The sequence below is a fragment of the Doryrhamphus excisus genome, chromosome 9 (genome assembly GCF_030265055.1).
Source record: "Doryrhamphus excisus isolate RoL2022-K1 chromosome 9, RoL_Dexc_1.0, whole genome shotgun sequence".
Taxonomy (NCBI): domain Eukaryota; kingdom Metazoa; phylum Chordata; class Actinopteri; order Syngnathiformes; family Syngnathidae; genus Doryrhamphus; species Doryrhamphus excisus.
In genome coordinates this window covers 19766255-19783249 of record NC_080474.1, presented here as the reverse complement: position 1 = coordinate 19783249, position 16995 = coordinate 19766255, and the positions used below count along the sequence as shown (strand labels likewise).

General features: G+C 38.5%; 1 long non-coding RNA gene across 1 annotated transcript in view; it reads left to right on the top strand.

The window, feature by feature from the left end:
• Positions 1-16995, top strand: part of LOC131136290 (uncharacterized) — a 118332-nt gene that overhangs the window by 51718 nt on the left and 49619 nt on the right. Inside the window, exon 5 of the long non-coding RNA XR_009131721.1 lies at positions 13167-13246. This is a non-coding gene — a long non-coding RNA (uncharacterized LOC131136290). The remainder of the gene's footprint in view (positions 1-13166; positions 13247-16995) is intronic.

The window sequence follows — 16995 nt, the reverse complement described above, 5'->3', positions numbered from 1 at the left end:
TATATAAGTTTAATGTGCAAGTTTGATACGTGAATTGTAGTCAACGCTCACTTTTGAGGTTTATATTTAACAATATGTTTATTAATGTGGTTATAGAGCATCGGTCTCCAACACGCGGCCCGCGGGCCAAATGTGGCACGCAGGACACTACTTTGAGGCCCCTAAACTATGAAAGTTTAATAAGCAAGTTTGATATGGATGCTGTATGGTATCATGTACCCAGAAAAAAATTATTACGTTTTTGGTTAATGTTCATGTTAAAGGTTAAATAACTGTTAATAGTTATCCTCCCTATCCGTGTGGAAGTGGTACGTTTTTGGCTATTTAAGTTTAAAGGAAATAACTTGAAGGCTACCCGTTTAGGTCGCTAGCTCTCTAGTTTGCGAGTTAGCATGTGTCTCAAGACCCTGCGGTTGCGCAATATGTTGTAAATAAAAAGAGTATAAATGTGACTATAGTCGTGTTTTGTCATGTCTACAGGGCTCTAATAATACTTTGTTCATTTTAATCTGAAAAAAATAATTTGTCTACCCACCAACTATATGTGGTTTCTTAATTTTTAATTATTTGCCATTTTATTATTATTATTATATTTATTTATTACTGATTGATTGATTTTCGTTATTTTTTATTTGTTTATTTTTCATCTTATTTTGTGTAGAAAAATAAAAATTAAGATATTTGAGAACAGTGGAATGTTTTATCAGAGCTTTTATTGTAGAAAATCGGAACCAAAGCAAAGTTTTTTAATTTTTCTGTTTTTAATAAATGCGTTTTTTGGGGTTTTTTTTTGGAAAACCTGATGCGGCCCAGTCAGTCTCACCCAGATCCGAGCTCCAGTGGCCCCCAAGTAAATTGCGTTTGACACCCCTGCACCAAATGTTATCTATGAGTAATTTTTATCATTGTTATATCTCAGTAATATAACAATTACAAGTAACAATTTCAGTAATTTGTGGAAAAAAATCATCAGTTTCATAGGACACCAGTGACGTGGAAAAACACCCCCGTGGGAGGTAAACGTCCCACGATGTTTTGCTATTCACAGAAATCCACATTGAACCACAACACCCGTCTCTCAAGCCTTCATGTATCCTTTTTTTTACTTGTGAGGTCCTTGTCATGCTTGCCCCCCTCCTTTCCTCACCATCTTGTATCAGGGGCCAGCATCTAGGGGACACAATATCTGAGCCTGGAGATGGGGTTGGGGGGGGGGGGCTTGGGTCTCCGCGCTCTTAACGCCACTCGCAGGAAGCGTGGGACAATAAATCAATAGACTGTCGTCTGTAGTAGAGGCCAAATGTAAACAAATTGAAAAGGGCGGAGAACAAAACAGATTGGCGACTGAAACAGACAGACTCAATGGGGGGGGGGGCTGCCACAAGTGGACCCCCCCCACCCCTAGTTGCAGACTTCACCATGATGCTTGACGCTAGGATAGGAAGACATTGTTGCAGACTCTGTAAAGGGGTAGAGTACCGTAGCATCCAATAGATTGGGCTACTGCCCATCTGCCCCAAAACTGAGGACATTTTAAAAAAGTTACACTTTATTGCAAGGGGGTGCTGGAGCCTATCCCAGCTGTCTTGGTGCGAGAATACACGCTGGACTGGTGGCCAGCCAATCACAGGGCACATATAGACAAACAACCATTCACACTCACATTCATACCTATGGACAATTTTGGAGTCGCTAATTAGCCTAGCATGTTTTTGGAATGTGGGAGGAAACCGGAGTCAAACCAGAGATGGCCGAGGGTGGAATTGAACTCAGGTGTCCTAGCTGTGAGGTCTGCGTGCTAAGTACTAGACCGCCGTGCCACCCGCCCCAGAAAGTTACAGACACCCAAAAATATGAACAGAATTTTTTTTGCGTAACATTGATTTACAATGTTTTTTCTATTGTGGTCCCCAGTGGGTGGGGTGGGGGGGGGTACTGTCAAGTTCAACCCACAACCCAACAGTAGGCTTTGAGTGGTGGCCCCCTGTGCAATAAGAATGTATAAATGGACACAAAAAATTGACATTTCCCCAGTCCATGTCAATGGTACGTAGGGGAGGGGGTACTGTCAAGCTCGACCCACAACCCAACAGTAGGCTTTGAGTGGTGGTCCCCTGTGCAATTGAGTATGACACCCTTGCAGTAAAGGGTAAACGGACTAGCTTGTTATGTGCCACGTTGTGCTGAAACCGAAAGTAAAATTGTCGGGAACATTTTAAATTATTATTTTTTTCGTTTTTTTTTTACCTTTATTTACCCAGGCAAGCAATTTTAAGAATGAAAACCGAATCATCTGAAAAGTAGGGCACATTAAAAAAAACGATTGTTGACTGTACATATAATTTTTTGCATGACATTGATTTACAATGTTTTTTCTATTGTGGTCCCCAGTGGGTGGGGGGTACTGTCAAGTTCAACCCACAACCCAACAGTAGGCTTTGAGTGATGGCCCCCCTGTGCAATAAGAAGGTATTAATGGACACAAAAAATTGTGTCAGTAGTGCGTATGGGGGGGTACTGTCAAGCTCAACCCACAACCCAACAGTAGGCTTTGAGTGGTGGCCCCCTGTGTGACAATTGAGTACGACACCCTTGCAGTAAAGGGTAAACGGACTAGCTTGTTTTGTGCTATGTTGTGTTGAAACCGAAAGTAAAATGGTCGGAAACATTTTAAAAGATTTTTTTTTTTTTTTTTACCTTTTTTTACCCGGGCAAGCAATTTTAAGAATGAAAACCGAATCATCTGAAAAGTAGGACTCATTAAAAACTGATTGTTGACTGTACATATAATTTTTTGCATAACATTGATTTACAATGTTTTTCCTATTGTGGTCCCCAGTGTGTGAGAAGGGGGGGTACTGTCAAGTTCAACCCATAACCCAACAGTAGGCTTTGAGTGATGGCCCCCTGTGCAATAAGAAGGTATTAATGGACACAAAAAATTGTGTCAGTAGTGCGTATGGGGGGGGGGGGGTACTGTCAAGCTCAACACAAACCGAAAGTAAAATTGTGCTGAAACCGAAAGTAAAATTGTCTGGAACATTTTAAATGATTTTTTAATTTAATTTAATTTATTTTTTTTACCTTAAAGCAATTTCAAGAATGAAAATGTATGGCACATTAAAAAAAAAACGATTGTTGTCTATACATATCCTTTTTGTTGTCCGTATGATTCATAATGGAATTAAATACCACAAAGATGTAATAAAAAAAGAAGTATATTTTTCCCGCAATAAAAGTCAAACCCAGATGTCAAAATCTCCAAAAGCAGCTTTGCAATTGAACATGTACCGTGCGATGACATGCGTTCAGCATCGCACGTGTAGTCCAATTCAAGCAGCCTACAGTGCGCCGATCAACGTGTAACATTCGCCGCTCAAGGCCACGGAGCCGGCGCCGCGTGCCACAAGTTAAATTAATGGATCTCTAAAAGGTTTTGCATTTATTTCTTAACCCCCCCCACACACACACACACACAAAATGAGAAAATCTCTTGTAGCTTTTTTTTTTTTTTTTTTTTATCAAACCTCTTCATATTTCAGTGAGGTGGAATGGCGCAGAGCACATTTGCGATGCAGAACTAATGCCATATAAATCTGAAGTAATGAGCGGACCCCCGGGGACGTCATCTAAATGAAGATTTTACACCAATTCCAACATGGCTGCTGATTTGACTCCTGCCTTAAGTGCGTTTGTTTAACAGGTGCTTGAAGACGCCAGGCTGCAAAGTGTCGCTATGTCTGCTTTATTAATTTTCTGGCGCACGAGGTGGGTGGAGGCGTATGAAGAGAGAGAGAGAGGAAAAAAAAAGGGGGGGGGGGGGTTGACAAACACTAATCAAAAGGTTGAGAGTGGGATGATTCCGCCATTGAAGCAATGTACTTGCGCTTCATTTGCAAACTAATGATTCCGAACCCCCCCCCCCCCCCCTGCAATCTGTTTGAGGTCAGCTCCTGTGTATTTTGGATACGCTTGGCTATTAGCATCACTGAAAGCTTCAGATGTGTCAAACCTGCCCCCCCCCCACCCCTCCCTCTTCCAGTGATAGTCACCTACTTTAATTTCCCTGCAGGCCTCCGAGGGGGACAAATTCAACTAAAATCACAAGCTGTTTTGTTGGCAATCCTTTGTGGCCTATAATGAATCTAATGAATATAAAGAGAGGCCAGGGGAGAGAGAGAAGAGAGAGAGGGGGGGGGGGGGGCTATCGGGGGTCAACGGGATAGAGGCGAATACATTTCAACCACCGCTGTGTCGCTTTTACTTGACGATTTGTGACCCTCAACAATGGGACAATAGCGAGTGTTTTTGTACTCTTAATTTGCTTTTGTGTTTCGGCTTCATGTCTTTCACCGCCAAGGACTGAAAGTTGTCAGTCCAAAGGGAGGGGGTAAAAAAAAAAAAAAAAGAGCTGACCGCACGGTCCGCCGGACCAAAGTGAGGGAGGGGGTTAAAGATGAATCCCTATCAGGCGGCCGGAGGAGCAGAAAGGGAAAGGGACTCAACAAGACAACAAGTAAAGTAAGAATTAGCCGGCACTTCCTCTCTGCTCTATGAAACGGGAAACTTCCATCTCTTGAAAGATACTGAGCTTATATATTTGGCGCATGAATTAAAGCATCAGATAAGAGGGAAAAGGTCAGAGAAAAAAAAATAGATCAGTGAATCCGCATTTTCATTGTAAAGAGGAAAAAAAAGTTGTTTATACTTTCTAAATAACATTATTAGAGACCTTTCGACTTCAAATAACACCCCTATAGTCAAATTTACACTAATTTTCAACAATGTAGCAGACATGATGGGAGTAAATAATTGGGGCTACGAGTTGAGTTCCGACTTGCCGTGGGTTAAGGCTGTAACAGTAGCCTGCGTTTTTTATCATTACAGTAACATTACTGACGAAAACAAGAAGAAAAAAGGAAAAAAAAGAGAAGAAGAAAAAAAATAGATCGTGAATTTCCGCATTTTCATTGTAAAGAAGAAAGAAAAGTTGTTTAGACTTTCTAAATAACAATATTAGAGACCTCTCGACTTCAAGTAACACCCCTATAGTCACATTTACACTATTTTTTAACAATATAGCAGACATGATAGAAGTAAATAAGTCATAAGTATGACTTATGCTCGTGTGTGTGGCTATAAATGTGTTCTATCGGGGAGCAGAGTGAGTGGCGGACAGGAAGTGACATCGGGGCTCAGAGTTGCACATTACTGACAAAAACAAGAAGAAAAAAGGGAAATTTTTTTTTTTTTTAATTTAAAAAAGTTTTAAAAAAATTTTAAATTAAAAAAATATATAAAATAAAATAAAAAAAATAGATCTGTGAATATCCGCGTTTTCATAGTAAAGAGGAAAGAAAAGTTGTTTGGACTTTCTAAATAACATTATTAGAGACCTCTCGACTTCAAATAACACCCCTATAGTCACATTTACACTAATTTTCAACAATATAGCAGACATGATAGAAGTAAATGAGTCGTGTGTGTGGCTATAAAAGCAGAGTGAGTGGCGGACAGGAAGTGACATCGGGGCTCCGAGTTGAGTTTCACCTCCATAACAGTAGCCTGCGTTTTTATCATTACAGTAACATTACTGACAAAAACAAGAAGAAAAAAGGAAAAAAATAAAAAAATATTATTTTTTTTATGTTAATTTTTTTTATTTTAATTTTTTTAAATTTAAAAAATAAAAAAAATAGATCTGTAAATTTCTGCGTTTTCATAGTAAAGAGGAAGGAAAAGTTGTTTAGACTTTCTAAATAACATTATTAGAGACCTCTCGACTTCAAATAACACCCCTATAGTCACATTTACACTAATTTTCAACAATGTAGCAGACATGATAGAAGCAAATAAGTCGTGTGTGCGGCTATAAAAGCAGAGTGAGTGGCGGACAGGAAGTGACATCGGTCCTCCGAGTTGAGTTTAAATAACATTATTAGAGACCTCTCGACTTCAAATAACACCCCTATAGTCACATTTACACTAATTTTAACTATATAGCAGACATGATAGAAGTAAATAAGTGTGTGGCTATAAAAGCAGAGTGAGTGGCGGACAGGAAGTGACATCGGGGCTCCGAGTTGATTTTCACCTCCATAACAGTAGCCTGCGTTTTTATCATTACAGTAACATTACTGACAAAAACAAGAAGAAAAAAGGACAAAAAAAAAATTAAAAATAGATCTGTGAATTTCCGCATTTTCATAGTAAAGAGGTAAGAAAAATTGTTTAGACTTTCTAAATAATTATTATATATTTTTTATAATTTTTATTATATTTTTATTATAATTAATAATTATTAGAGACCTCTCGACTTCAAATAACACCCCTATAGTCACATTTACACTAATTTTCAACAATATAGCAGACATGATAGAAGTAAATAAGTCGTGTGTGTGGCTATAAAAGCAGAGTGAGTGGCGGACAGGAAGTGACATCGGGGCTCCGAGTTGAGTTTCGCCTCTCCATAATCTTTTATCATTACAGTAACATTATGACAAAAACAAGAAGAAAAAAGAAAAAAAAGAGAAGAAGAAAAAAAGGAAAAGTCCAGAGAAGGTGGCGTGACCCCGGAATAGCGGCGCCTCGTCAAAGCCGCCCTGCTCCTCCGGCGGCGGGACGGAATTAACAGCCTGATTGTTCTCCGATACGGCCCGCATTCATCTTAATGACCACCGCCTTGCACTTCACACATACAAAACTTTTAAGAGCCCCCCCCCCCCCCTCGGATAGAAAAGTTCTGTATCACTGGTCCGTGCTGGCATGCTCCCCCAGTCCCCGGTAATGATTTCCATTCATAAACATGCGCTGTGCTACCCTCCACCTGGCAGCTGCCTCTGTGCGCAGGAGATTACCATTATGAACCCTCCATTCCCGAGGATAAACATCTCATCCACTTTTGAAGTTTGCCAGCATGAGGCGTATTTTGCAACTTAAGCATCCCTGCGAGGTATCGCTCGCCGCATCTTCTCTCGTTTTACATACATTGTTCAACTTTAATGGGAGATCTAATTTGTGTTATCAGCTTACGGGGCAGTAAGTAATAATTTGCATGGCTGCCCTAAGCAAATATGCCTCCATCAGCATCCCATCGTATAGACACAAGAATGGATTAGCCTCCATATTGGCTATGCCCCAACGGTCAGTGGTTTAAAGAAGCAGAACAGATAGTTTAGTTTGGTGACAACAATCACTCTGCCTGGAGATTCTAACTCTGATAAAAAAAAAATAAATAGCAGCAGTCAGACATTGCAGAATATCCCATACAAAGATAATAATGCTTCGTTTTAGGCGCTTAGTCGGAGAGGTGTTAAATTAACAATATGTTTTTATTATTATTGTTGTTGTCATTTGCCACACGGCATAACGCTTATTTTTTTAATAAATGAGTGCGGTGAATAGTAAGAGGTCTTACCGCGTTTTAGCATAACAATTTAGCAGGAAAATTGACAAACAGGGGCTGCAACTTGAATGCATTATTTATGATTAATTAATTAGATTATAATAATTCCAAGTAAATTCTAGATAAATTCTAAATAAATTATGAATAAATTATGAATAAATTACAAATAAATTATAAAAAAATTATAAATAAATTATAAATAATACAACATATAATGATTATAAATAATTATTTTTAAATAAATTCTAAATAAAATATGAATACATTCTAAATAAATTCTGAATAAATTATAAATAAATTATAAATAAATTATAAATAAATTATAAATAAATTATAAATAAATTATAAATAATACAAAATATAATGATTATAAATAATTATTTTTAAATAAATTCTAAATAAATTCTGAATACATTCTAAATAAATTATGAATACATTATAAATAAATTATAAATAAATTATAAATAACACAAAATATAATGATTATAAATAATTATTTTTAAATAAATTCTAAATAAAATGAATACATTCTAAATAAATTATGAATACATTATAAATAAATTATAAATAATACAAAATATAATGATTATAAATAATTATTTTTAAATAAATTCTAAATAAATTATGAATACATTCTAAATAAATTATGAATACATTATAAATAAATTATAAATAAATTATAAATAATACAAAATATAATGATTATAAATAATTATTTTTAAAAAATAATGGTCGTGTCCAAATTGTGCAAAAAAAAGACTTTCCTTATCATCAAAGCACTTACTAGCAGTTCATTGGTTTCAGGCCATTCATTTACTATTATTAGAGCCCCGTAGACAAAAAATAACATCCCTATAGTCACATTGACACTTTTGTTAATCTTAGTTTAAGTTCAATATATTGCTAAACTGTAATGTGCGGGCTATGGGGATCACTGCAGGGACACAAAAGATGGCCGCCGCTTAAAACATAGCGTGCTTCCGAGCTACCGAGATACTCTGTAAATTGTTTTATTCTGGCTTAAGAAAGGGTTTCAAATAGAGCAGGGAAGAAGGACAAAGTAGAAAGCCAAAAAAAAAAATACCACTACCACACGGAATGAGAGGATAACTTAAAATAACCTAAAAAATATATACACACATATAAACATACATGGAGAATGTCGGCAAGAGCTGACATCAGACATTAAAGGAAATACACCTTAGGTAGTATCAAAGGTTGGATCATGAGCAGCAAGTGTGCTTGCACTGGTAAGCCCTAATTGTAGCACCTGTTGTATTTAGTTTAGTTGGGACTCTCTGCTAGTCACCTCGTTATTGTTTGCTATTGTGTGGAATTGCTGGATTTATTGTAGCTTATTGCATCATGGCGAGCTTTTAGCTTTTAGACCACTTCCCCACCCGAGATGAGGTCTCCCTTGGCCCTCCCTTCTATCCCGTTCCTACACGGATGTGTTCGGAATGACTCCAGAAGAGAGGTTACATTCTTTCCGTTTGAGCAAATAATCCAATTGGAATTGGAATATTTGGGTCCATGTAAACGTGGCTAATGACTAGACCGGCATAGAAAAGTCATCTTAGCTTATCCAAGACCACTTCCCACCCGAAATGAGGTCTTGGCCCTCCGTGGCTAATGACTAGACCGGCATAGAAAAGTCATCTTAGCTTATCCAAGACCACTTCCCACCCGAAATGAGGTCTTGGCCCTCCGTGGCTAATGACTAGACCGGCATAGAAAAGTCATCTTAGCTTATCCAAGACCACTTCCCACCCGAAATGAGGTCTTGGCCCTCCGTGGCTAATGACTAGACCGGCATAGAAAAGTCATCTTAGCTTATCCAAGACCACTTCCCACCCGAAATGAGGTCTTGGCCCTCCGTGGCTAATGACTAGACCGGCATAGAAAAGTCATCTTAGCTTATCCAAGACCACTTCCCACCCGAAATGAGGTCTTGGCCCTCCGTGGCTAATGACTAGACCGGCATAGAAAAGTCATCTTAGCTTATCCAAGACCACTTCCCACCCGAAATGAGGTCTTGGCCCTCCGTGGCTAATGACTAGACCGGCATAGAAAAGTCATCTTAGCTTATCCAAGACCACTTCCCACCCGAAATGAGGTCTTGGCCCTCCGTGGCTAATGACTAGACCGGCATAGAAAAGTCATCTTATCTTATCCAAGACCACTTCCCACCCGAAATGAGGTCTTGGCCCTCCGTGGCTAATGACTAGACCGGCATAGAAAAGTCATCTTAGCTTATCCAAGACCACTTCCCACCCGAAATGAGGTCTTGGCCCTCCGTGGCTAATGACTAGACCGGCATAGAAAAGTCATCTTAGCTTATCCAAGACCACTTCCCACCCGAAATGAGGTCTCCCTTGGCCCTCCCTTCCATCCCGTTCCTACACGGATGTATTCGGAATGACTCCAGAAGAGGAGCTCGATATGTGACTAGCTTGCGTCAGGCATGTGTGTTCCGCCTGTTAGCTTAGTAGACAGTTAATTGCCATGGTGGGTGGTTAGAGCGCTAGGAGCCTGATCTTAGGAATATGTCATATTTGTTAATCGGACATGCAGATGCAAATAAAGTGTGACAGACTGTGACCAACACCGCGGGAACATAAATACCATTAAGTTGAGGAATGTTCTTGGCTCGGGAAGGAACGCCGCATAAAAGCCCGAGCGACAGCCTCCTGTTTATCTGTTTATTTTATTTTGTTTAGCTATTTCCGTTCACGGGCTCGTGCGACAAAAGAAGTGCGATAAAAATAAAAAAAAAACATGGAATACCACGTTGCCAGATTGTGCCTTTTTTGTGTGCATTTGTGTGCTAGCTGGGAATTGTGGGCCTGATTGCATTAACGGGAAAGAATTCCAAGGTAAGTGAAATGTTCGCCGCCAATGAATGGAGGCGACATTCAACGCTTGTGCGACCTAATTCATATTCCTGGAAGGGTTTTTAATTTGCAAAATACAGCAGTTATCTGACAGGAAGGTGCAGCCTCTTTAGAAAAAAAAAAAAAAAAAAAAAACGTAAAAAAAAAAAAAAAATGACGCCATTCAAAACTTTGTAAAGCTCGACCGCAGAGATTGATTAAAGTTGTAAAGATTTTGTATCAAAAGCGGCGCTGATTACAGTTTCCTGTTGCTCATTTGCATGTGGCGTGCAATCTCTCGCTTCTCGTGCTGGTATCGTTCTTAACGCAGAAATAATATCAATGCAAAATGTATTAATAACCACGCGACGAGGTGTCACTTAATCAATGAAAACAAATCATACACCATGTTGTGATTATGCGCAGGAGGTGGAATATTAATATCTGTCGGAATCAATGTCGAGGTTGAATGTGTTGCCTCTTGTTCGCTTATACTTCCTCGCCAACCTCCGAGATCAATACGTATGTGACAAATGGGAATAATTATTATTATTATTATTATTATTGTATGTTTCTAATAGGAAATGAAGGGATGCTCAAATTTCAATTAAGTTGAGTTTGTTTTGTGTTGTTATTAATTAGGCGGGACCGCGGCGGGCTCATTGTGTGCTATTATCCCGGTGAAAGTGGCATTAGTATGTAGCGCGGGGCGAGAAAATTAATAGGCATGGGGAGGCAAGACATGAGACATTTTTTTTTTTTTTTTTATTCGCGGGGTAATAGCACTGGGCTCAAACACAGATTCTTTATTTCATTATTTGATAAGAAGAAGGCCTCTAATGAAAATATCAGCCAGAAGCAACACAAGTCAGCAGTGGGCGTGAAAAGAAGAGTGTTTTTTTTTTTTTTTTTCGTCATCGTCGTCGTCGTCTGAGGACCGTGGCAGACGTCCAATTACCTCATGACTGTGCTCTATTAAATCAAATGTGAGACACACCTGGTGGGCTAATGGAGGTCGAATATAGACGCAAAGACGACTTCCAACGCTTTACCCGTTAAGGTTTTTTAGCTGAAAATGGAGGTCTCAAAGTGGAAGGTGTTTGAAATTGACACCATCATTATTTCTGTGTAATGAGGGACATGCGTGTGGAACAGGGTTCGAGTTCGGTGGGTGTCGAAGAGACGCCCATAGAGACAGTAATGGTGTTTGTCTTTTATAAATAAGCAGCGTAGCTTCTTTAAAGGAGCATTTTTATAATCATGATTATGATTTTTCGACCCTTTGTATTGAGCTGTGAACTCCTGTAGAGCGGCTACACACAATAACACGCAGAAAGCTTTCTAGATCTTCTAGATTCTGCCTTCCTGACTCTTTATCTTGTTATTGAATTGTTGGGAAAATAAAGATACACAATGTAAAAATAGTACAATATGTAATGGTATTGGTTTAATTTCATTTGAACATGCATCAGATTACAATTGAATGCATCACATAATCAGTTGACAGTTCCACATGTCCAAAAGGAGTGGGAAGAAGCAAAGCTTAGTACAGTACTTTTACAATCTGAAACTGTTACATTTGTTCACTTCCTGCTTTCCTAATATAGTTTAAGTTTTTTTAATTTTTTTTTTCATTAAAATCGATGAGGCCACGGCCAATGTGGACCCAAGATCAGAGGAGTTTACTTTCAACTTGTGACACTCAATTAAATGGTAATGGTAATTGAATGCATCACATAATCAGTTCACAGTTCCACATGTCCAAAAGGAGTAGGAAGAAGCAAAGCTTATTAAATCCTACCCCTCCATCTGGTACTTTTACAATCAGTAACTGTTACATTTGTTCACTTCCTGCTTTCCTAATATAGTTTAAGTTAAAAAAAAAAAAAAAAATTAAAAAAAAGAACGCATCCTTGTCATTGATGAGGCCACGGCCAATGTGGACCCAAGCTCAGAGGAGTTTACTTTCAATTTGTGACACTCAATGAAATGGTAATGGTAATGGTTTGATTTCATTTGAACATGCGTCCGATTACAATTGAATGCATCACATAATCAGTTCCCAGTTCCACATGTCCAAAAGGAGTAGGAAGAAGCAAAGCTTATTAAATCCTACCCCTCCATCTGGTACTTTTACAATCAGTAACTGTTACATTTGTTCACTTCCTGCTTTCCTAATATTTTTTTTTTATTTTAAAGGTTTTTAAAATTTTTAAATTTTTATTTTTTTTTTAAGTTTTTTAAATTTTTATTTTTTTTAAGTTTTTTAAATTTTTACATTTTTTTTTTAATTTTTTGTATTTTTTATTTTTTGTCCCGTACCAAAGTATGAGGTGATATGAGCATCCAATGTCATAATGAGTACCATAGTAAGTGTCAATATAGTGATATGTATAGCACATCATGACTATGGCTTTTGTAGTATGTAGTAGTAGTACGTAGTAGCACACATGTTTGGTACACACCAAGATATGAATGATAGCGTTCATGTCTTCTGCGTGCCAAACTTTTCAAACATCATTGTTGTGTAAACACACCCTGAGGTCCCACCAGCTTCTTGGATCATCAGTATGCTCCGGGATTCTTCTCGCTTCTCATTTCGTCCAGGATGCTCAAGGCCATCAAACGCGCCAAAAAAAAAAAACCCAGCACAATAACAAGCCCGCTATCAGTTACGTTCCTCACCTGTAATCACCCGGCCTGCATTAAGAGACCATGCATGTCATGTGTGCCGCCTGTAGCTTCTTGTTTTTGTGTCCGTCCATCACAGTCGTGAATGGTGAGAGCTATCAGTTACTCTCTGCGGGTGATGTGTTCGAGTGACTACAATACAGCAAACACATGAAGCATATAACGTACTGTCTTTGTTTTTTTTGTTTTTTTTTCAGGGTTATTTAAATTCTCAACTTGGACCAGCCAGGACACTTCTCATGTTGCATTAGCAAGAGCGTCGATGCTAACATTGCAGGTATGTTTAGCACACAATGTTGATTTAAACACATAAGCAACAGCATGGCAGGTTGCAATGAATATAACTAATATTATAGGTTACAGCGGTACTGAAAAGTGAAAGTGAATATAAATATAATATGTAGAAATAATGGAAATCTGATTAATCTGTTCCAGACACCCAAAAATATAAACAAAATGACAAACAGATATGAAACTTACTTACATAATTCTTACTACAACACTAAATTCATCACACAGCAACTTAACATTCAAAAAGTACACCTGGCAAATACACCAACTTGGCCTAATATGATAATCAATTAAAAAAAAAAAGGCATTACATCTGAGCAACGCATTCAGTGGGAAGCTGCAATGACGTCAGCTTCCCTCTAGGCTTTAAGTTACGAGTCCTATGTTTTTTTTTACTGATGGCCTGTATTTCAAAAAGTACACCTGGCAAATACATAAATTCGGTCTAATATGATAATCAATCAAAAAAAAGGCATTACATCTGAGCAACGCATTCAGTGGGAAGCTGCAATGACGTCAGCTTCCCTCTAGGCTTTGAGCTACGAGTCCTGTTTTTTTTTACTGATGGCCTGTATTTCAAAAAGTACACCTGGCAAATACACAAACTTGGCCTAATATGATAATTAATTTTAAAAAAGGCATTACATCTGAGTAACGCATTCAGTGGGAAGCTGCAATGACGTCAGCTTCCCTCTAGGCTTTGAGCTACGAGTCCTCTGTTTTTTTACTGATGGCCTGTATTTCAAAAAGTACACCTGGCAAATACACAAACTTGGCCTAATATGATAATTAATTTTAAAAAAGGCATTACATCTGAGCAACGCATTCAGTGGGAAGCTGCAATGACGTCAGCTTCCCTCTAGGCTTTGAGCTACGAGTCCTCTGTTTTTTTACTGATGGCCTGTATTTCAAAAAGTACACCTGGCAAATACACAAACTTGGCCCAATATGATAATCAATAAAAAAAAAAAGGCATTACATCTGAGCAACGCATTCAGTGGGAAGCTGCAATGACGTCAGCTTCCCTCTAGGCTTTGAGCTACGAGTCCTGTTTTTTTTTTACCGGTGGCCTGTATTTCCTGGCAATTCATCTTTATTATTACGTGCTGGTACTCACAACTTTCTTTGGCCCCATGGCGGGTTATTTAGCATTTTCTTTCGTTACTCGATTTTGCGGAATCGTACAATATGTCGGCAAAATTTCAAAAAACAAAAACCGTAGAAAACTGACGATGAGACGCTAACTGACGGGACTCCTGAGACATCAAATTTTCCATTAGATCATTTTGACGTTATCTTGCAGATTTTTTGCACGTTTTTTATTCTTCGACTGTGATGTGTGTCAGATTAGCAAGGCGGCCGCCGAGCTGCATTCCCCCTCCCACCACCCCCCACCTCCCATTTTCGCACTGGTGGGTTTTTTTTGCAAATAAAGACACAGCGTTTAAAATAAATCGAGCCAGCGACGAGACATTCTGCATCAGATGTGAGACAGATAGCGTCAGCCTAATCTTTCAGCACCCACGTCAACTTAACTGTGGGGTTGCAGCCAGACGCATGATGGCGGCAGCTCCGGATTTAATTGGAATTCTTATGATTATATACTAAAAAAGAAATCGAACATCTGATGTTTGGATTTTTAGACAAAGTTTTTTGCTAAATCCTTTATTAACTGTACAGGAAATATTAAAAATGCAGGGGTGTGACAAAGTGAATGAGTTTGAACTCATCAATCAGGATTTCGTTGTTTGTGGAGTTACGTCATTGATAATAGTGCTTTGTTAATCCAGGCTAAATTGGGATTCGAACATGTGCACAGAGTTTGTCTCACCTGGGGATACTTACCAAGGGAGTCAGTCACCTGACGCTCCTGATGCTAATGATGCTTATATCACCTCCTACTTCAGTACAGGACAAAAATAAAATTTAAAAAATTATAAAAATAATTTAATAATAATTTTAATAATAAATAATAAAATTAAAATAATACAATTTTATAATAAAAAATAATTAAAAAAACCAAACTATATTAGGAAAGCAGGAAGTGAACAAATGTACTTCGGTACGGGACAAAAATAAAATTAAAAAAATTATAAAAATAATTTAATAATAATTTTAATAATAAATAATAAAATTAAAATAATAACATTTTATAATAAAAAATAATTTAAAAAAATTAAACTATATTAGGAAAGCAGGAAGTGAACAAATGTACTTCGGTACGGTACAAAAATAAAATTTAAAAAATTATAAAAATAATTTAATAATAATTTTAATAATAAATAATAAAATTAAAATAATAAAATTTTATAATAAAAATTAATTTAAAAAAATTAAACTGTATTATGGAAAGCAGGAAGTGAACAAATGTAACAGTTACTGATTGTAAAAGTACAAGATGGAGGGGTAGGATTTAATAAGCTTTGCTTCTTCCTACTCCTTTTTGGACATGTGGAACTGTGAACTGATTATGTGATGCATTCAATTGTAATCTGATGCATGTTCAAATGAAATTAAACCATTACCATTACCATAGACTAACCAATGGACGAAAGTGGGACATTCTGGGCAGATTGGGGGCCCTATAAGAAGAGCAGCCGGGGATGTGTGGCAGGGTGGCTGCAGGAAGTCATTTTTTTTTTCCAATTAATTTTTATTTTTTATTTTTAGTGTTTTCCATAAGTTTCTCTGCCAAGATAAATAAATGTGCTTAAACTGAGCGAACTGCAAATCTGCCTCCTGAATTGTTTTGGTTTTCGAACGCCACATTACAACAAGAGAAAATATGATTTTGTTGTAATGTTTTTCCAAAAAACGGTCTTCTATCCGGGTTAGACGGCAGTGAAAGGTACACGTCGCTCTAATGCGTCCCCACATTATCAGGCACCCGGCAGCATTGCCCCCTGGGAGTTAACTTTTACTCTGTTTACCGGCCTTCAAATGCCAGGCGTTCATCTGAAGCCGCGTAGGCCAGATAATGCATCCAGAGCTACAAAAAGCGGGCAAATCACTGTGCATTAAGACCTGGTGGGGGGCACACAATGGACAACAATGGCTTGCATAAACACTATTTAGAACTATTCACATGCCATTGAAGAGATGGGCGTCGACTCGCTATTGCCGCAAAGCCGGCGCATTGTGGCGAGGTGAAAAGAAGTCTAATGAACAGGAAGCCTTATTTGAGAGAGCTGACAGTAGCCGTACAACAGGCGCATTGTGCGCTTGCCACCAACCCTGTGGGTCTCTACATTAGGAGAAATGATGAGAACGTAACCTGAAAAGACACAGTGGGCCCTTGGACCCGCTGGCGCGAATGCAACTAGACAATAATGGAGAGGGGGGGGGGGGGCACGCAAACTGTCGCCACCTTTACCCAAAGCCGCACGTTTACATGCACAGAACATCAACCGCCGCTCTCATGGTCTTCGATAAAAGCCACACACATACACATACACACATATATATCGCACAAGCACCCCCCCCTCCGCCCCCCATCCCGGTCTCATGGAACTTTGAAGTGCATTCCGGTTAGTTTTGCCACGAAGGAGTCCAATTTGAGTGGCACACAAGTTAAAATGTCATACATTTGAAATGATATCAAAAAGTCCACAGGGGGGGGGTTTTAGCAAGTTGGGGGAGATGATGGCTTCCCACACACACACACACACACACACATTACATCCCCCCCCTGCCTCAAGCTTCATCAAGCTTCCACAAAGGGATGACATCATCAAT